At 40.9% G+C, this 22123-nt stretch overlaps 1 pseudogene; it reads right to left on the bottom strand.

Annotated features, from left to right (window-relative positions):
- Positions 1-18735: 18735 nt before the first annotated feature.
- On the bottom strand, positions 18736-21909 carry LOC103545229 (GTPase IMAP family member 7-like; annotated as a pseudogene).
- Positions 21910-22123: the final 214 nt, after the last annotated feature.

Below are 22123 nucleotides of genomic sequence, written 5' to 3'. Positions count from 1 at the left end.
AGGAATCATTTATTTGTACAAGTATCCTCTGAACAGTGACCCTGCAAGAGGCGTTCATTTGTGAGGCTCAGCCTTGAAAACAGATTACAGCCTAAAATCAGCAAAGACGGGGAACAGGAACCAACAGGAAATAGATTCTGAGAGTAAGTCGGCCAGGAGGGTAGATACAGACCCAGGGGAGCGGTCCCCTCTCCACTTAGCTTAGGGCTAATCTTCCTCAATAAAAAAGAAAAAAAGAAAAAGAAAATTTGCACGGAAAGGCAGATGACATGGAATAGGCAAAACAATTTCAAAAAGAAGAAGGAAATGGAGGACTTACAATACCTCATATCAAGATTTACTGTAAAGCTGTAATAATCTAGACGATGTTCTGTGGGTGAAGGGATAACACAGAGATCAATGGAAAAGAATAGACGGCCCAGAAACACACCCATATTTAAATCAATTGATTTACAGCAAAGGTGCCAAAGTAACACAATTGAGAAAAGATAGTTGTTTCAACAAATTGTGTTGAAATCGCTAGATATCTGTGTAGACAATAATAAACCTGAATCCTTTCCTCACATCACACATAAAAATTAGATCCAAATGGACTTAAACCTACACGTAAGAGCTAACACAATTCTACTCCCAGAGAAAAATATAAAAGAAAATCTTGGTGATACTGGGTTAAACAAAGATTCCTTAAACAGGACAAAAAAATAAAAAACACAAATGAAAAACCTGAAAATATAGACATTATCAAAATTCAAATTTTTGCTCTTCTAAAGACACACTTAAGAAAATGAAAGGCAAGCCACAGACTGGGAGAAACTATTTGCAAAACAGATCAAACATAAACATGTATCAAGAACATAGAGAGAATCCCTACAAATAATAAAAAATCAAACAACCCAATATGAAAACGGACAAACGATTTTATGAAAGGGAGGTATGCAAATGCCCAATAAGCACATGGAAAATGCTCAACTTGACTAATCTTTGGGGAAATGAACATTAAAACCATAATGAGATACCACTACACACCTGTGAGGAGACTAAAGTTGAAAACACTGACAATACCAAATGTTGGCAGGGACGTGCTTTCATAGATCGCAAACAAGCATATGAAAAGTTACCACATTTTTGGAAAAGAATAAACAGTATCTCATAAAGTTAAACACACAAACCAGGAAGCCCACTCCTAGATATTTACTTAAGAGAAATAAAAACATAGACTTGTATATGAATGCTTGTTATAATGTTTTAATAGTTGAAACTGGAAACACTCAAATGTTTATCAGTTGGTGAGTGAATAAACAAATTCTGGTATCTCCATACAGCTATGGGTTAAATTTTATGCCCTAAAAAGATACATTGAAGTTTTAATTCCTGGAACCTCAGGATGTGTTCTCATTTGGAAATAGGGCCATTGGAGAAATACTTGGTTAAGATGAGGTCATACTGGAGGAGGGTAGACCCTTAATCTTGAAAGGGTTAGTGTCCTCATTCGAAGAGGAGAATGCCGTGTGACTACAGAGGAAGAGTCCTTGAGTGATAGGTCTAGAAGTCCATGAACACCAAGGATTGCTGCCAACACCAGAAGCTAAGAAGAAGAAAAAGCTAAGAACAGATTCGCCCCTAGAGCCCGCAGAGAGAGTGACTCTGCAGACACCTGGATCTTGGATTTCTAGCCTACAGAATTCAGAGAATAAATGTCCATAAGTCACCCAATGGGTGGTGCTTTGTTATGGCAGCCCAAGGAAACTAATGTGCATATCATGGAATTCTAGTCAGCAAATAAATTGAACAATGAACATGCCAAAAAGAAAATGAACATGCCACAGCATGGAGGAATCTGAAAAGAAATGCTAGGCAAAAGACATCAACCACAAAAGACTACATCTTGTAGGTTACATTCATGTGAAATTCTAGAAAAGGCAAGACTGTCATGACAGAAAGCTGATTACTGGTTGCTTGGGACATGGAGGAGAGGATTGATTCCAAAGGCCATGAGGAAAATTGTTAGGTGATGGAACTGTTCTGTATCTTGATTAAGGTGGTGGTCATACATCTCTGTAAAATTACCAAAACTCATCAAGCTGTACACTTAAAATGAACAAACACTATTTTATGAGAGGTAACATTTGAAAAAGCTGAAACCTGCAGCTGTTTAGGTACAACTGAATGTAAGTCAGATCATTGGTCATGGTAGGATGATTATACAACTGGCCACCAGTCAGCACTCTACCGATGTCCACACCCTTTGACAACAGGAATTTGTCTCTCTTCCCATCCAGAGATGAGGTCTATGTCTGCACCTCTTAAAGCTCAAAGCCTCAAAGACTTTGCAGCTGATTTTTGACAATTTCTGCTCTTTTGTGCATTTCCTGTTTCTGCTTCACAATTTGACACCTTTTTTTCAACCTATGAACCACCTTCTCATGCATATCAAAATATGTGTACCACTTTACTAGAAATTATATGGTAAAGAGACCAGAGGATGATTCTCACACATCACAGCAGGATCCCCAGGAAGAATGTGGACTGCAATGATGTTAGCCCATTTCTTAGAACCTTCCACAAAAACAAGAAAGGTCTTTGTAAATTTACCTCTGCAGAGCAACCTTCCTCCCTGTCTCCACCACCATTTCCTGCCTCATTGCCTTCACCTTTTATCTTATCTATCACACTGAGTTGTGGTCACGACCCAGGACAGAAAGGTTAAGATGCAAGGTCCACGTCCCCCACTCTGTGTGGGGCGGTGCTCACAGTGGACTCAGACCTGGAGAGGAGGCCTAATTCAGGACACTCACACCCTGTCCTGAGCTGAGGAAAATGACCAGGGCCGTTAGTGGGTGCAGGTTGTTCTGCCTGTCTCTGCTTTTAGAATTCTGATGATGGAGCTTAAAAAGCCTAAACTGTTTATATGAAATTTAGCAGGTCAATCTTTTTTTATTGTTACTTATTTTAAAGTAATAGCAACTTGAAATTAGTATTTGAGTTTCTCTCCTTCCAAGTTGTGAATGACCACAAATCATTCTGTGTAAGGATAAATACATCAAAGTCATTTGCACATTCTCTCTTATTATATTTTATTTCTACTTAACAAGAGATCAGGGATTTCAGAGTCAAGACAGCAAACTGGCCCTATGCTAACCATTGTGGGAAATGATTAACATAAATCGTAGACCACAGACATCCTCTCGTTTTGCAACCCCTAATTAAACCACGATGTCACAGAGAACTTCAAAGTAGGACCATCAGTGACAAGAGGTTTCAACAAATCTCTGGAAGGCAGAGAGAGAGGAAGGATGCATTGGGGCAGGACATCCCCAGTCAACACAATCCCAGAGACGCTATAGGTGAGGTGGCCTCACACAGTGCCTGGAGCACCTCGGGGAGGTCCAGCTTCGGAAACTTCGGCTACGTGGAATGGGGCTGTGGGGCTGAAAGTAGGGCATGACATGAATATGACACAAGTGATTCTGCCATCATCCCCTCACTTCCCCCTAATTCAGAAACCCACACTTCAAGGTCTCTCTTCCCCAGTGTGTAATTAGAGGGCTCTTCTCTAAAGATTAGAACATCTCCAGAGGAAAGCCTCTGCATTCTGGCATTTAGGGTTCCCTCTGCATAAAGCCTGTCCCTCTCTCTCACCTCATGTGAAGCCTGCAGTCATGACCCTCACTCACCACATGGAACTTTCAGGTAGCTTTTGTGATGATTTATCCTTAAACATGAAAAGACAATCAGGGAGAACTCACATTTGAGAAAAGACTACAACATGAAACCAAGACAAAAGAGACAAAGATAAACAGAAAAATAACTCTAAAGGGAGCCATTAACTCAGGAAACGGAAATAAAAACAGGAACAAACTAACCAAATAAATCTAAAGAAACTTCTCTTTCAGGTATCTAGATTATTGATCCTCCCATTGAAACCAACTAAAAATACTAAATGATACTACATATATTTTCTGAAAAGCATGGGTGAGCAGGCAAGAAAATTAGTTTTCTCAGATGCAGAGCAAAGTGAAGGATGAAACCCAGACAGGTGAGTGAGGATGGCAGCTGGCTGTCATTTGGGGTTTATCTTACTATCCCTGGATAGCTTTCCTTCTCAAAGCCACACTTACATGAAAATGAGAGTCAAAGGCAATGGCTGGTTCAGGGGAGCATCTAATAGGGGGACTTTCACCACGAACCCCAAAGGGCACTCCCTCAGTGAAGGGAGATCTAGAACCCAGTGACTTCTACTTGGTGAGCTGGATGAGAGATTTGAGACAGAACAGGCCAGCATGCAATTAAACAGGCAAACGATGCTTACAGAGAGAAAATAGAAGAGAATAGGGCAGAGGGAACGTTCAAAGTGGTGATGGCTGAATTGTTTGCTGAACTGGTGAAATTCACCAATCCACACATTCAAGAAATCTAATGAATCCCGGAGAAAATAATTAAGAAAGAATTCACACCTTCACACATAATGGTGAAACTGTAGGACATCAAAAGAGAATCTCTTAAAACTCACTGGAAACAACAGACAGATGACGTTTGAAGAAGCGATGGCTGGAACTACGCTGATTTCCTAACAGTAACAAAGGAAGCCAGAAAACAGTGGAAACAGATTTTCAATGTGCTGAGAGAAAGTATCGGTCAGCCTAAAATTTTATACTCAGGGAAAATAGCTGTCAAAAATAAGGGCAAAATAAACACACTTCAGACAACAAAGACTGAGACTTCTTGCCTCCAGTTGTTATTAAAGGAATTTCTGAAGAATGTACTTGAGGCAAGAGGAAAGTAATTCCAGAGAGTAAATCAGAGGTTAAAGAAAAGACTAAGTCTAAACAAACATAAAAGGTACAAAATAACAGTAATTATTTCTAGGGTTTAAAAAAGAAAAAACAAAATTAAAATACAGAACTACAATTATATGTAGATTGATGTGGAGAGTGGGAATGGAATTAAAATGTTCTAAAGTAATTTGTTGTACTAGAAGAATATAAAAATAGAGATGACCTTTAGACTTTGCTAATTTAAGAATACGTGTCGTGGGGCCGGCCCCGTGGCCTAGTGTTGAAGCTCAGCACACTCCGTTTCTGTCGCCCAGGTTCAGTTCCCAGGCGTGGACCTAGACCACTCATCAGAAGCCACGCTGTGGCAGGCGCCCCACATACAAAACAGAGGAAGATTGGGGGCCAGCCTGGGGACGTAGCGGTTAATTCACTCCACTTCTGTGGCCCAGGGTTCACAGGTTGGGAGCCCAGGAGCTGAGCAATGCACCACTTCTCAACCCATGCTGTGGCAGGCGTCCCACATACAAAATAGAGAGGAGGATTGGCAGCAGACACTAGCTCAGGGCTAATCCTCCACAAAAAATAAATTTTAAAAGAGTAAAAATATGTGTTGTAATTACTGAGTGGCCACTAAGAAATTGAGAAAACTGTATATAATTTCCAAAATTAGTAGAGAAAGAATACATAATGTGAGAAAATACTCAAAGAATCCAAACTAAACTACAAAGAAGAAGGAGAAAACAAATTATGGAACAAGTTAGACAAGTAGAAAGCAAAAAATAAAATTTTGTATATGAATCCAAATATATCAGATATTATAACTATGATAAATGAACCAAAGCTTTCAGTTTAAAAAAATAAACATTTTTTCCGTGGATTCAAAACAAAATCCAAATCAAAAACATGAAACTGGAGAAAGGTTGAAATCAGAAGTGTAGGCAAATATAGCAAATTCTACACATACGAGAGCAAAATATCAAATGAAGTCGACTTTTCATTCAATATTTATTGAGAGCTGTTATGTGCAGGCACTGTTCTTGGTGATTGGATATCTCAGCAGATAATAGCAGGTAAAGATCCTTACATTTCCAGATCTTTCAGTGTTTCTTGAAAGGACAGAAAATAGACAAAGAAGGAATAAATTTGTAATTTATAAAATACATGAGAAGATGTTCACCTATGTAAGAAACAAAATTGTGGCATACGGTAAAGAGGATCAAGAGAGGAGATGGCAGGTCACACATCACTAGTGTGGGCAGGGCACAGCTACAAAGTCCTATTCTTCAAAGTAAAACTGGTTCTCTATTTACATGTACCACATGGAGAGGCACCACACTTACAAAGGGAGTAATTGATTCATAAGAGAAAACAGACAAATCTACATTTATGATGACAGATTTTAACACACATCTCTCAGTCATTGCTAGAACAGGCAGATAAAAACTCAAACAGTACACAGAAGATTTAAGCAACATGATGAATAACCTTGATCTGATGAACTATATAGACTAGTTCATACAGTTTCAGTCAGTTTTTTCAAGGACACAGGGAATATTTATTAATATTGGTCTTATGTTTGTCCACAAAGAAACACTAAAAATTTCATAGGATTGAAATTATATAGACCATATTTCCTAACCACAATGTAGTTAAAAGATAAATAAATGAAATGCCATGGGTTTGGCAATTTGAGGACATAGTTTTAAATAACTCATGGAGGAAATAACATATAATAGAAATTGATAAATATTTACAACAATTGCATTTCAAGGCTTATGAGATGCAGCTAAAGCAGTATTTACAGATCAAATTTCTAGCTTTAAGTGTACATAGTAGAAATTAAAAATAAGCAGCAAAATATATATCTTAAGTAATAAGAAAATAATAAAAATAAGAGCAAGCTAGAAACAAGGAGAGAATGTCAGCAAATCAAATATCTGACAAAGAACTTGTATACATAGTTGGTAAAGAGCTGAAAAAGATCAGACTATCTAAAGAACACTTACAATTCATTAATAACAAGACAACCCAATTTAAAATGGACAAAAGATATGAATAAGCAGTTTTGACATATAATAAACTGCATATAATTCGAGTCTACATAGGAATAAATTTTACCATATGTGTACACCAGTGAAACCATCACCACAACCAAGGTAAAGAATACATCCATCAGACAGACGTCAGCAACAGGGTGGCGTGAGCTCCCTCAGGACTCTCTCCCCTCCAAAGTACAACCAAAAAGAGCAACTGCTTTCCAACCAAAAAAACAATCCTAATAACAGAAATCGTCAGAGACCCAGAGCAGCCAAACGACGGAAGTGAGAGAGGTTTCAGCCAGCCTTGGAGGAGCTGGAACGGGGTAGGAGAGAACTTCGCTCCCTCCCATAGAGACTGGGATCTCTGCCACAGGTGTGGGAAGATGTGGGGTAGGGGCCATGTGTCGGGGGCGATGGTCCAGGACTCCCACCACCCGAGCAGCAGAAACCCTCCAACAGGGGAAAGCTTTTGCATGGGGGAACCCCAGCAAGACAGGGCCCCGGGAGACCAGAAAGTGAGAGCTTATCCAATACGGGTTGGCGTGAGTGAAAGTGCTCCTCCTCCCCTAACCCACCTTGGGCGCCGTCATCTTGGCTGAAGGCACAGGGCTCAGAAAACAACCCTCTCGACCCCCCATCTAGTGGCAACAGGCTGTAATTGCAGCCGAATAATAGCATCATGCGCAAAAACCGCTTCTCTATCATCCAGCAATTTATAAAAGCTTCAGTCCAAAAGGAAAACAATAAAAATATAGAAGTAGGTCCTGAGGGCTTGGAAATGGGTAAACTAAGTGAAGAGGAGTTCAAAATATTCAATGAGGTAAAGGGAAATGTAGAGAAACAAGTCAACAAGTTCTGGAGTTACTTCACAAAAGAGATTGAAATTATAAAGAAGAATCAATTAGAAATACTAGAGATGAAAAATACAATGGATCAGATAAAACAGAATACGGATTCCCTGAATGCCCGTATAGACACCATAGAGCTGCAAATTAGCATAATCGAAGATAGACAGGCTGAATGGCTCCAGACAGAGGAAGAAAGAGAACTAAGAATTAAAAAGAACTGAAGAAAATCTCAGAGAAATACCTGACTCAATGAGAAAATGCAACTTAAGAATCATCGGAATTCCTGAGGACGTGGAAAAGGAAAATGGAACAGAAAGTGTGCTCAACGAAATAATAGAAGAGAACTTCCCAAATCTAGGGATTGAGAGAGAAATGTGTGTGGAGGAAGCTTTCAGATCTCCTAGATTTGTCAATGTAGAAAGACCTACTGCAAGGCACATAGTAGTAAAAATGGCAAAAATGAAGGACAAAGAAAGAATACTCAGGGCAGCAAGGCAGAAGAAAATGACCTACAAAGGAACCCCCATCAGACTTTCAGTGGATTTCTCTACAGAAACCTTACAAGCTAGGAGAGATTGGAGTGACGTATTCAAAACTTTAAAGGATAAAAGTCTTCAGCCAAGAATACTCTATGCAGCAAAAATATCCTTCAGATATGAGGGAGAAATTAAATCTTTTCCAGACAAACAAAAGCTGATGGACTTCATAGTCACATGACCTCCACTACAAGATATCCTCAAGAAGGCTCTCATACCTGAAAAAAGAAAAAAAGGGAGTAAGGGGTCACAAAACACAGAGTAGGGAGACAGATAGATAGAATCAGAATAGGATAGCAAATATTCAACTATAGCATTAGGATAAAGGGAAGGAAATCACAAGAGCAGAAACAATCTTATCACTCTAACACAAACTCACAACACAAGCTGGAATAAGAGATGAAAATAATAATTTAGGAGGAGAGGAGGAAAGCGACTGAAACAGTCTAGGCTAAGAAAGTAAGAGACCACCAGAAAATGGAATATGTTATACATGAGATTCTGAATACAAACTTCAGGGTAGCCACTAAAATAAAAAACAGAACACAGACACAAAACATAAATAAGGAAAAGTCTAAGAAACCCAGCATAAGAAATTGCAGAAGTCAGTGGGTAGGCTAAAAAACACAGGATGAGAAACAAAGGAAACACAGGAAAACTGGAAAACGAGCAACAGAATGACAGCATTAAGCCCCCATGCATCAATACTCACCCTCAATGTAAAGGGATTGAACTCTCCAATAAAAAGACACAGAGTGGCAAAATGGATTAAAGAACAAGATGCAACCATTTGTTGTCTCCAGGAAACACACCTCACCTCCAAGGACAAACACAGGCTCAGAGTGAAGGGGTGGAAGATAATACTCCAAGCTAATAGCAAACAAAAGAAAGCAGGTGTCGCAATACTTATATCAGACAAAACAGACTTCAAGAAAAGGCAGGTAAAGAGAGACACAGAGGGCCAATATATAATGATCAAAGGGACACTTCATCAAGAAGAAATAATGCTTATAAATATCTATGCACCCAACACAGGAGCACCAAAGTTCATAAAGCAACTATTAACAAACCTAAAAGAAGATACCAAAAATAACACAATAATAGTAGGGGACCCCAACACCCCACTCACATCAATGGACAGATCATCCAGACAGAAAATCAACAAAGAAACAGTGGAGCTAAACGAAAAGCTAAAACAGTTGGATTTAATAGACATATATAGAACACTTCATCCAAAAACAGCAGAATACACATTCTTCTCTAGCGCGCATGGAACATTCTCAAGGATAGACCATATGTTGGGAAACAAGGCAAGCCTCTACAAATTTAAAAAAATTGAAATAATGACAAGCATCTTCTCCGATCATAATGCTGTAAAGCCAGAAATTAATTACAAGAAAAAAGCTGAGAAAGGCACAGGGATGTGGAGACTAAACAATATGCTATTGAACAAGCAATGGATCATTGAAGAAATTAAGGAAGAAATCAAAAAATACCTGGAGGCAAATGAAAATGATAACATGCCATACCAACTCATATGGGATGCAGCAAAAGCTGTATTAAGAGGAAAATTCATCGCAATTCAGGCACATCTTAACAAACAAGAAAAATCCCAAATCAGCAATCTTAAACTACACCTAAGTGATTTAGAGAAAGAAGAACAAACAAAGCCCAAAGTCAGCAGAAGGAGAGAAATAATAAAAATCAGAGCAGAAATAAATGCTAGTGAAACAAAAAAGGCAGTAGAAAGGATCAATGAAACAAAGAGCTGGTTCTTTGAGGAGATAAATAAAATTGACAAACCCCTAGCCAAACTTACAAAGAAAAAAAGAGAGAAAGCTCAAGTAAACAAAATCAGAAATGAAAGAGGAGAAATAACAACAGACTCCACAGAAATATAACGGATTATGAGAGAATACTATGAAAAAGTATATGCCAGCAAAATGGATAACCTAGAGGAAATGGATAAATTCTTGGACTCCTACAATCTCCCAAAGCTCACTCAAGAAGAAGCAGACAATTTGAACAGACCAATCACAAGGAAAGAGATTGAAACAGCCATCAAAAGCATCCCAAAGAATAAAACCCCAGGACCAGATGGCTTTCCTGGGGAATTCTACCAAATTTTCAGAGAGGATTAAATACCTATCTTTTTCAAGCTATTCCAAAAAATTAGGGAGGATGGAACACTTCCTAAAACATTCTATGAGGCCAATATCACGCTGATACCAAAGCCTGACAAGGACAGTACGAAAAAGGAGAACTACAGGCCAATCTGGCTGATGAACATAGATGCAAAAATTCTCAACAAAATTTTGGCAACCCGAATTCAGCAATTCATCAACACGATCATACATCATGATCAAGTGGGATTCATACCAGGGACACAGGGATGGTTCAACATCTGCAAATCAATCAACGTGATAAACCACATCAACAAACTGAGGAATAAAAACCACATGATCATCTCAATAGATGCAGAGAAAGTATTTGACAAGATCCAACAGCCATTCATCATAAAAACTCTGAACAAAATGGGGATAGAAGGGAACTACCTCAACATGATAAAGGCCGTATATGACAAACCCACAGCCAACATCATTCTCAATGGGCAAAAACTGAGCGCCATCCGCCTGAGAACAGGAATGAGACAAGGATGCCCTCTATCACCACTCTTATTTAACATAGTTCTGGAGGTCCTGGCCAGAGCAATCAGGCAAGAAAAAGGAATAAAAGGAATCCAAATGGGGGGGGAAGAAGTGAAACTCTCACTGTTTGCAGATGACATGATCTTATATATAGAAAACCCCAAAGAATCCATTGCAAAACTCTTAGAAGTAATCGACAACTACAGCAAAGTTGCAGGGTATAAAATTAATTTACATAAATCCATAGCATATCTATACTCTCATAACAAACTAACAGAAAAAGAACTCAAGAACACAATACCATTCACAATCGCAACAAAAAGAATAAAATACCTCAGGGTGAATTTAACTAAGGAAGTGAAAGACCTATATAATGAAAATTACAAGGCTTTTCTGAAAGAAATGGATGACGACATAAAGAGGTGGAAAGACATTCCATGCACATAGATTGGAAGAATAAACATAGTTAAAATGTCCATTATACCTAAAGCAATCTACAGATTCAACGCCATCAGAATCAGAATCCCAATGACATTCTTTACAGAATTAGAACAAAGAATCCTAAAATTCATATGGGGCAACAAAAGACCCCCAATTGCTAAAGCAATCCTGAGAAAAAAGAACACAGCTGGAGGCATCACAATCCCTGACCTCAAAACATACTACAAAGCTACAGTAATCAAAACAGCATGGTACTGGTACAAAAACCAGTGCACAGATCAATGGAACAGAATTGATAGCCCAGAAATAAAACCACACATCTATGGACAGCTAATCTTCGACAAAGTAGCTGAGGGCATACAATGGGGAAAAGAAAGTCTTTTCAACAAATGGTGCTGGGAAAACTGGAAAGCCACGTGTAAAAGAACGAAAATTGACCATTCTTTTTCACCATTCACCAAAATAAACTCAAAATGGATCAAAGACTAAAGCTGAGACCTGAAACCATAAGGCTTCTAGAAGAAAATGTAGGCCGTACACTCTTTGACATGAGTATTAAAAGGATCTTTTCAGACACCATGTCTTCTCAGACAAGGGAAACAATAGAAAGAATAAACAAATGTGACTTCATCAGATTAAAGAGCTTCTTCAAGGCAAGGGAAAACAGGATTGAAACAAAAAAACAACCCACTAACTGGGAAAAAATATTTGCAAGTAATACATCCAACAAAGGCTTAATGTCCATAATATATAAAGAACTCACACAACTCAACAACAAAAAATTAAACAACCTGATCAAAAAATGGGCAGGAGACATGAATAGACATTTCTCCAAAGAAGATATGCGGATGGCCAATAAGCACATGAAAAGATGTTCATCATCGCTGATCATCAGGGAAATGCAAATCAAAACCACGCTAAGATATCACCTTACACCCATTAGAATGACAAAAATAACTAGAACAAATAGTAACAAATGTTGGAGAGGTTGTGGAGAAAAAGGAACCCTCATACACTGCTGGTGGGAATGCAAACTGGTACAGCCACTATGGAAAACAGTATGGGGATTCCTCAAAAAAGTAAAAATAGAACTACCGTATGATCCAGCTTTTCCACTACTGGGTATCTATCCAGAGAGCTTGAAGTCAGCAATTCCAAAAGTCCTATGCACCCCAATGTTTATTGCAGCATTATTTACAATCGCCAAGATGTGGAAGCACCCGAAGTGCCCATCAACGGATGATTGGATAAAGAAGATGTGGTATATATATACAATGAAATACTACTCAGCCGTAAAAAAGAACAAAATCGTCCCATTTGCAGCAACATGGATGGACCTTGAGGGAATGATGTTAAGTGAAATAAGCCAGGTAGAGAAGGACAATCTCTGTATGACTCCACTCATATGAGGACTTTAAACCTGTGGACAAAGAGAACAGATTAGTGGCTACCAGGGGAAAGGGGGGGTGGGTGTGGGCACAAAGGGTGAAGGGTTGCACCTACAAGTCGACTGACAGACAATAATATACAACTGAAATTTCACAAGATTGTAACCTATCATTAACTCAATAAAAAATTTAAAAAAAAAAGAATACATCAGCCATAAAAGGTTCCTCACGCTCTTTGCAATCCCTCCCCATCCCACCACCCTCATCCCAGGCAACCATTTATGTGCTGTGCACCAACATGCATAGCAACTGTCCCTTGATGGGAACATTTGAGACACTGCCTGAGTCCCAGATTCAGAGCTGAGGTCGCAGATCTTTATGGAGGAGGAGACGAGGAGGAGGATGAGGGTGTGCATTGCCATCATTACAAACTTCTGCAACACGGCAATTTGCGGAGTCCAAATCCCAGAGAATGCAACCCAGAGTAGAAGGAATTTCAGGTCATCAAGATGCTTTCTAACAAGAAGAAAGAACTGAGAGTCATGGCCTTAGAGATTCCATCTTTTATATTTGTTTATAAACATAGATAAGACTGCTGTGTCAAAAGCATATGTTAGTTCACAACCTCCTCAGGAGCTTCCTGACCCCCGTAGGTGGACGGCAAGGAGAGACGGAAGAAAGAGGCAGACCATGCTAGATGGGCGGGCGGCAGGTCGAGCAAGCCAGGGAGCTTACTTACGAGGCTTGTCTCAGGTGGCGGCAAGATGAGTAGTTTCCCCACCTGCTCGCCAAATCCTAAAAATGTATATAGAGCCTTTACTTGGCTCAGTCACATATGCCATCCAGATAGTCTCAACACCACGTTTCCATCTCAAGGCTGGATCCTTGGGGCAGCTTCTGGGAATGGGGAAGGCATGCGGAATGCACATTCCAAGAACAGGATAGGAAGTGGGGAGCCTCCAATTGCCCAGGCCCAACTCTAGGGTCAACTGGCAGTCGTGTCCTCTCCATGACCTCCCACGACACTCCACCTCTTGTGACCAGCTCTTCCAGTCTCTCATGCCCCCTCTTCCCCAATGTGCCCTCAGCGGTCAGCAAGGGGTTTCTCTAGCACGGAGGTGGCTCGTTTGGCAGCTGTCTTGCTGCGTTGGAGGCAAATGCTACAGCAGCAATACAGGCACATGCAAGAGAAAACACAGGTCAAGACAATAATTCCCCAAATCAGGGACAACTTTGTCCACCAAGAGCCCCGTGATCTGCACCGTTGATTTACTAAGTCCTCCAGGCTGGGGGTTGGTTCAGGGCATTCACTTGTGTCCTCATGTGATTTAAGAAAGACAACAGATTAGCAGACGCACCGGGTATGAACACACAACATTCTGTTTGGATAATGGCACAGGTGCCTCCTTGCGAGGCAGTGATGTTTAAGGCCATTCTAAGTTGGAGGATGGCTTTTCTCATTAGAGACATTTTAGAGTTCAGTAAGGACCATGTTTCTGACTACCATTCAAAGCTTGCTTTATGAATTTAGTGAGGGCTCCGGTGTGGGGTACAACATCCAGAAATTGCAATTTTTACATCCATATTCAACAACTGACTATACAAATGAACTTTTGGTCATTGTCCATGGACCACGTGCACAGCTCTTTGGCAAATGATTGCTGCATCTCAAACATGCCTCCTTTGACCTCGGGGGCTTATTACTCACAGCATCTCTGGAACTTCTCTGGTGGGGTGGTCTTCAGAGTTAAAAGTCACAGCAGAAAACAGGTCTCTAATTTATAGCATCCTCTTGTTTTCAACCATAAGCATACTTTCAAGTCTGATCATTAGCCCTATACACCAGATTGAGACTGTCAAAAAGAAAATCCACTCTCAAAAAGCTGAGTTGTGGGGCCAGGCTGGTGGCACACTGTTTAAGTTCGCATGTTCTGCTTCAGCGGCCCGGGGTTCACCGGTTCAGATCCCTGGTGCGGACATACACACCGCTTGTTAAGCAAGGCTGTGGTAGGCGTCCCACATATAAAGCAGAGGAACAGAGGCATGGATGTCAGCTCAGGGCTAATCTTCCACAAAAAAAAAAAAGTCGAGTTGTGATCGCTAAGAATGGTCAGAACTTTTGCCACAGATGTACCATAAGCTTGCTGTGAAAGTCTCCCACACCGCTGTAAATGTCTTGCCAGGCACCACACTGCTCTTTATTGCCTGTCCTCTCCTCGGCCACAAAGATGTGGAGACTCCTCAGCACAGATTTTTTGCTGGTCAAGGCTGGGCTCTGGTTGACCTTGAGTAAACAAGGCCCAGTGCTCACAGGGATGCTTCTCCCACTTCAGATACTGCAGGGCCGACTCCACCTATTTGAATCTCGTGACTCTGGGATTTGTACACAAACACCCCTCCCTAGTAGGAATGTGGCAGCTTCAAAACTCTCTCAGTAATCCACATGAGCACAGTGCCTTCCCCTGACTCCTGCTCCTGCAACTCACTTGAATTCACAACACCTCAGGTGCAGGACTCAGGATTGGCGAGATCCTGGAGTTCTTCTCTAGAGTCATCTCCCCCACAGCCAAGAAGGCAATCTGTATATAACTGTGTGGTTGCATAGGAGGGACTCCACAGGGGCATGGAAAGAAGACTTTTATTCTTTTCTCCTACTGCCCTTTCAAACTGGCTCCGTTAGTGCCTCAAGAGGAAAATCTTGGATGGCTTCTGCCCTTAGCAAGCACCTCTCCAATCACTGTTAGTCAGATTTGTGTAATTAAAACATCCAACCCAATCATCAAACTCTGAATTTCATTGAAGGGTAAAGTGGCTCCTTCCCCTGGCTGGTGCCTGCTTCAGCTGAAGGACCTGCCGTGTGGACAGGGCTTCCCAACGGTGCCCTTCTCCTCTTCCGCCTCCAGTCAGGCATCATAGGTCTGACTGTTCATGGGTTGGAGGAGAACAGGAAGAGACACTGAAGACAAGTCAGTGTAATCTGCCCTTGGGGGTTGGAGGCACAGTGAGTGACTCTTTTCCTCATAGGGCACCATTGATGACTCATCATAGAGTGTGCCCTGGAAATGTCTAATTCCAAGTCCAGCTAATGACCACTATGTCCCCTCCAGCAGGTTACTTCCAGCCCAGTTCCCAGCACCTGGGCTCCCAGAGGTCTGGTCCATTCATCACTGATGGGATCCCTGGTGGACTCCAGGGCAAGTTCCCTTCTAGCTGGCTCTGGCTGGCTCCCTTCTGTGTAGCCCACATTTGATTTATGGGAAACACATACTTTTCCCCTCAGTCAGAGAAAGTTATGGGTGCTTCCAGTACAGGCTCCTCAATCTTTACCCTGCTCCCTCTGGCACACAGCAACATCCTTTCATATATTTAGAGCCACTAGGCTCCAAAACTAAACTCCAGAGGACAAAGCTCATGTCCTCAAAGGAATCTATTACCATACACCACTCACCTTTTCTGGCACCTTCAGAGTCCAACAGGGCTCCCTACTATGTTTGAGGAGAGAGGGAACCATCATCCCACTGGGTAGGAGATGCAAGGTGGAGTCACTGTGGAGCCTCCCTTATTGTAACACATTGTTGCATAGAGATCACCTTACTGCTGGGAAGGCTGTTACTCTACAGAGGAACCCTGAGGTCAGTGACCCAAAATCTAAATGTCCTCTTTTACAAAGTCCTTTCCTCTTGACCTCTTCAAATACCTATCGAATTAGTTGAAGACTAAACCTCATATGACTGGTTTCTAGCTCCTTCCTTTGACAAGTCCTCCATAGATTTTCTGGCACACAGCTTTGGAATCTGGCCATATTGGCAAACACTGAGGACTCAGCTGATCTTGAGGGAGATATTTATGTTAATATCTTGCCACATTCACCCCAGGCCTTTCACATCATCTTCAGTCCAAAATTTCAAGTTAATGCAGGACTCTTACGCTGGACCCTCCCTTTGACATCTGATACTTAACTTGTCACAAACCTCACTGAATGCTGTTGCCGCTGAGTCTATGTTTCCCCTGACAATGTTGCCTGCAGCCCCCAACTTTCCTGTTTCTGAAAAGAAGCAAGATCGTCGTTCAATCAGCCACATGCACACATCCTACACTTCCTTCAGAGTAGACTTCAAGCCCTGAATTCTTCCTCAAGTCTTCTCCTAGAAATCCTAGTCTAATTCCCCACTATGGGTCATGGTGATCGTATATTTCAACAACAGGGATAATGCACACATCAAATGATGGAACTTCCAGAGACCTCAGAACTCAATCAGAACCACTTTTGGAGAAAACTGAGATATAAGGATTGTAAAGATAATTGAGTGGGGAATATTTCATTTGTCAAACAAAGAGATAGTGTTGATACGATTTATTTGATTTGCTCATTTCTCCTCTGGGTATGTCTTACCTTCCAAAGCAGAATATAAGATCAGGAGAAAAGACATCACCTCACTTAAGTTGATCTTCAATAGACCCTAACACAGGCCTAGACACACACAGGTTAATTGAATAAATAATGCTTCTGGAGGTCTCTGAGGGAAAATATCTTTTAAATGGTTCTTAAATGAAAGGTGCCAGGACTGTGCATGCAGACTTTGCTCTCTAGAGATGATTCTGCACTGATGTGTCAATCACCAGAAATGACTTTAAACAGGAGAACTGCATTATGGCAAATAGCAGTTGGGTCGGCTGTGCTATTTCCCATATATTATGAATGTGTTTTCTCACCACAGTTATTTCCTTCCACGTTGTCTTGACTCCATTCACAATATTTGTAATGACCTTAGAATGAGCAAGTATTTGAGACGTTATTTCTCCCGACTTACTCTCTACTCCCTGTCTCCCTAAAATCCACTGATACAGTAAATACTCTCGGTCATGTTCACAGACCAAATAAAGGACAACTGGAGAAATCCCAACAACTTGAATTTGGCTTATCTGCAATCACTATAAATGATATAAAGGTCATCCCTCTAACTTTGAAGACTCTCGATTATTTTAGCAAGACAGAACCTTTCATCTGCTCGCGGCCAATGTCATAGTTTGTGAGGATAATCTTGTCCCAGAGATTTCAGCTATCAGGAGAGATTTTTCTGGTGGAAGAAAACACTAGAGAGAATTTTTTAAAAGTAAATATCAAGGAATGCTCTGAACGAGAAAAAGAAGTGGGTGTCATACGGTTGATCAATCTGGATTCTAGCAGGAGAGGTGGCCCGCTCTAATTTGGGACCTGGAGGAACAACTAGTGAAGCGGCTTCCTACAAGCTGTAGAACGGGGTTTGGAAACAACCAGGGGGAGTACTGGTGACGGTGAGGAGATCACATCCTAACCCTAAGGGGTGAGTGAAAACTGGAGCCCAGAAGGAGAGTTGGGTGGAGAGGCCACCAGGGCAGGAGCTGTGACCTTGGACTACGGGTTGCAGCTAGTCAGTGATGACCCTACAGGGAGAGAGGCAGGAGAACAAACACCCTGACCTTGTTTGTCGGCCCCCAAGAGACCCCCTGCCTGGACTTCCCATTGGCAGAAGCCAAGCAGAAGGCAGAAAGCAAGAGATCCACTGGTGGAGTCCACAGAGATCCCCTCCTAGGGAAAGAGCTAGAGTGAAGAAGGGTGAAGAGTGGGTCTGCAGAGGAAAATGGAAAGTATTTTGCACAGAAGAGAGTTTTAAGTCATAGTCAGGGACAGCTGAAGTTAGGAGGGTGCCTGACAAAGAAAAGAGAGAAAAACAATAAGAGGACCTGTCAACCTCCAGAGCCCCAGGAACCACAGGACAATCTTGCCAGAGAAGCCTGATGCTTCACTAACAAAGTATTCACAGACGTGGACTGAAATAACACACATGACCAGTGGTGCTAACACGTAACGTATGCAGGATTTCTTATCTGAACTTTCCTAAATTGAGTCTTTGAATTCTAGTGATGGATTATTGACTGATTTTGCCAATTTTGTAACTTCTTAAATTCGTTGGCACTGTGATGGGGGACAAGTGGGATCAGGGAGTGGTAGGGAATGAGCTGTGAAGATGTTTAATTCTGGTTAGCTACTGCTGCATAACAAACCATCCCACAACTTAGTGGTTTAAAACAGCAAGAATCCTTTATTTTTCTAATGAATCTGCAATTTGGGCAGGACTCAGTGAGAGTGGCTCATCTTTGCTCTTTGCAGCTTCCTCAGAGGTGGCTCAGTTGGCAGCTGGACAATCCACTTCTCTGTGTTGCCTCACTTGCGAGGCTGGCAGATGAAAGATCAGCCAGGGAAGTGGGCCCGTGACTTGAAATCCTTGTATGTGGGCCTTCCGACGGGCAACTTGAGCTCCCTCACAACATGGTGGCCAAGTTCCAAAGGCAAACATGACAAGAGAGCAATGCGTCAATTTCCCTCTTGAACCTGAGCAGTCACATGGTGTTGCTCCAACTATCCACTATTTATCAAAGCAGTCACGAAGTCCATCCAATTTCAGGGTAAGGGGCACAGATCCCATAACTCAATGGAAGGAGTAACAAGGTCAGATAGAAGAAGAATAAGTAGGATAGAAGATACTGGCGTAGCCATCTTTGGAAAATATAATCCACCATAGTAACAAATCAGAGCTAGATTAAGAAAAAAATGAAATTTACATTACTTCCAAAACATATGCCATATTTATTGAAAACATCTTCAAAATCCCATTTAAGACATCTTGGAATAGACTACTCTCAGTTTCTTGTCTTATATTTCTTATTTGTTCATCATATTTCAGCTTTAGTGATTCAATTTTTTCCTCTTTTTCTCGCAGTTTATCAGCATATTCCTTGTTCTACTAGTTCAATTTCATGGTTTTTTTGGTCAGTGTAGATTTTCTTCAAGACCTCTGCCTGTCGTTTCAGCCTGTGCTCTGTGTCCTTGTATATGGCGTCTGAAAAGTAAGTCCCTCTGTTCTTCTGCACCATGTTCTCTATCAGCTCCACCAGCTCCTGCACTTGAGCTTCCTTCTCAGCTTCGTCTGCTTTGTTGTTGAAGGTGCAGCAGCGGTCCCCACACTCCTGGACGACGCTTCTCAGCTTCACATCCGCCTCTGCTATAAAGTCGCTTAGTCTCTGACCCTCCAAATCATCTTTGCCAGTGAACAAGATGATCATGTGCTTCATGGCTGCCTTCCCAAAGAGAGCCTTGATCAATGCGATGGTATTCTGATCTTCCTCTGTGTGGCGGCCCAGCCTCAGAACCATGATGATGGCGTGAGGCCCAGGGCAGGAGAAGAGGACACACCGGCTGATTTCCCTACAGGTGTGTCTCCAGTTTCTCCTTGGTGTCAAAGAGCCCTGGGGTGTCAACAACAAGAAGGTCCCTCCCTTTGCATTCCCGGGATGCTTTTTGACAGGTCGGGGTAACAGCGTGAGCAGAAATTCGAGAAACAAACACGTTTTTCCCAAGGATGGTGTTTGCTGTTGCACTTTTCCCACTTCCAGTTTTCCCTACCAGAACAATCCTCAGAGTGTTGTCCTGAGCAGCAGCCATGTTCAGAGGATCTGGGACTTAGGGACCCACAAGACCTGGAGGTTAGGAAGGCTGAGAAGAAGAGAAAAAAGGTTCAATTTCAGTAAATAGGAACCATTCCCAACTCTCTTTTCTTTCTTCTCCTCCCTGAAAATTTGTAATAGTCTATTATCCATATTTATCCCAGTAGAGACAGAAAGATGAAACAGTTCAACTACTATGGAAGACAAATAGAGAAAGGAGTTAAGGAGTTTCCCCACAAAAAAATACCAGGTCCAGATAGATGGCTTCACAGGGGAACTCATTTAAACCTTTAAAGATCTGATCATCTTGATGCTACATAAACTATTCCTGATCATATAAAAAGAATGAAAACTTTCAATTCTTTTCATGAAGCAAGGGTGATATTGACCCCAAAGGCTAAAAAAGATTTCACCAATAAATAAATCTACAGACATGGTTCATTTGTGAATTTTGATACAAACATCCTAAATATATTATTGGACACTAAAAAGTAATACACCATGATTAAGTGTGATTTATTCAGAAATATTAGGGTGGTTCAATATGAGAAAAATTGATTGTTACAACACATCTCATTAACAGATTAAGAAGAAAATTAGCTAGATGCAGAAAAGACATTTAACCAAATTCAACACTGATTCATGTTTAAAGCATTTCATTAAATTGGAATTCATAGATATTTTTAATATGATTTTATATAAATATAAATTTTAAAAATTATGCCATTACTTTTTTTCTGCAGCTAAAATAGTTGATTATAAAGTTCAGTTGGATGAAGAATAAAGAAAATTAGCTGGGCAACCAAGAAAAACAAGAACCATGAAGGAAGACTAGTTCTACCAGAGAGTAAAACATTCTGGTTTGTATAATTAAAGCAGTATGATGTCGGTGCATGCAAAGAGAGACAGAACAGGGAAACAAAATCAGAAAATTCACAAATAGACCGAATTGATCATACTATATTCACTTATATTCAATTCGATTATATTATGCTACATTTATATTCAATAAGGCAACATCTCACACCAATGGGAAAAAAGATGGACTAATAAGCAACACCGGGATAACTACATAACCTGACAGAAAAAATGAAACTGCATCCGTTTCCTCATGCCATTCAAATTCCAAGTAGATCAGAACTGAAAGGTAAGACACAAATCCCTATAAATAATAGAAGAAACACAGATGAATTCTTTGTAACCTGAGGGCAGGGGAAATATTGCTAGGATTTGAAACAGAGGAAGGAAAAAGACTCATAAATTTGATTACATAAAAATCTAAACGACAATGTGAGGCAAAAATCACCACAGACAAATTGAAAACACAAATGTCAAACTAGGGGAAAAAATTCCAACGTAAATCCAAGAGGGTTAATTCCCGTATTAGACAAAGAAAATCGAAAAGGAGAGAAACAAAAGACCAACAACTTGATAGAAAATGGAGCAAGAGACATGAATAAACAGTTCAAAGAAGAAAAGAAATGTAAATGTCCCTTGAATCTATAAAAAGATATTCACATTCCTTCAAAATAGAGAAAAATAAGTCAAAATGAAGAAAAAACAACTAGATTAAATAAATTAGAATTTCACTGAGACACTACTTCTCACCTACAGCTTTGTCAGAAATCCAGAAGTCGGCTGGCACAATCTGTTGGTAAAGGTACAGGGGAAGCGGGTGCTCTCCCACACGGCCAGAGGGAGTGGAAAGGCAGCCCCGACTACAGAGGAGAAGTTAGCAGCATCTTGCAAAAGTCCATCTGCATTTACCCTTTGACTAGAAATCCCAATTTTAGGATTTATTCCAAAGCTACACTGACAAAAATACAGACAAACATTATGCACAAGGCTATTCACTGCACCACTATTTGTAATAGCAAAAGACCAAAACCCTATCAAAGGCCCATCATTAGGGCACTGGGTGAATAGACCTAGGTATTCACACAGTGAAGTACTCTGCAACTGT

Source organism: Equus przewalskii, chromosome 4 (assembly GCF_037783145.1).
Source record: "Equus przewalskii isolate Varuska chromosome 4, EquPr2, whole genome shotgun sequence".
In the NCBI taxonomy this organism is placed as follows: Eukaryota; Metazoa; Chordata; class Mammalia; order Perissodactyla; family Equidae; genus Equus; species Equus przewalskii.
This window is presented reverse-complemented; position numbering and strand designations above follow the sequence as displayed.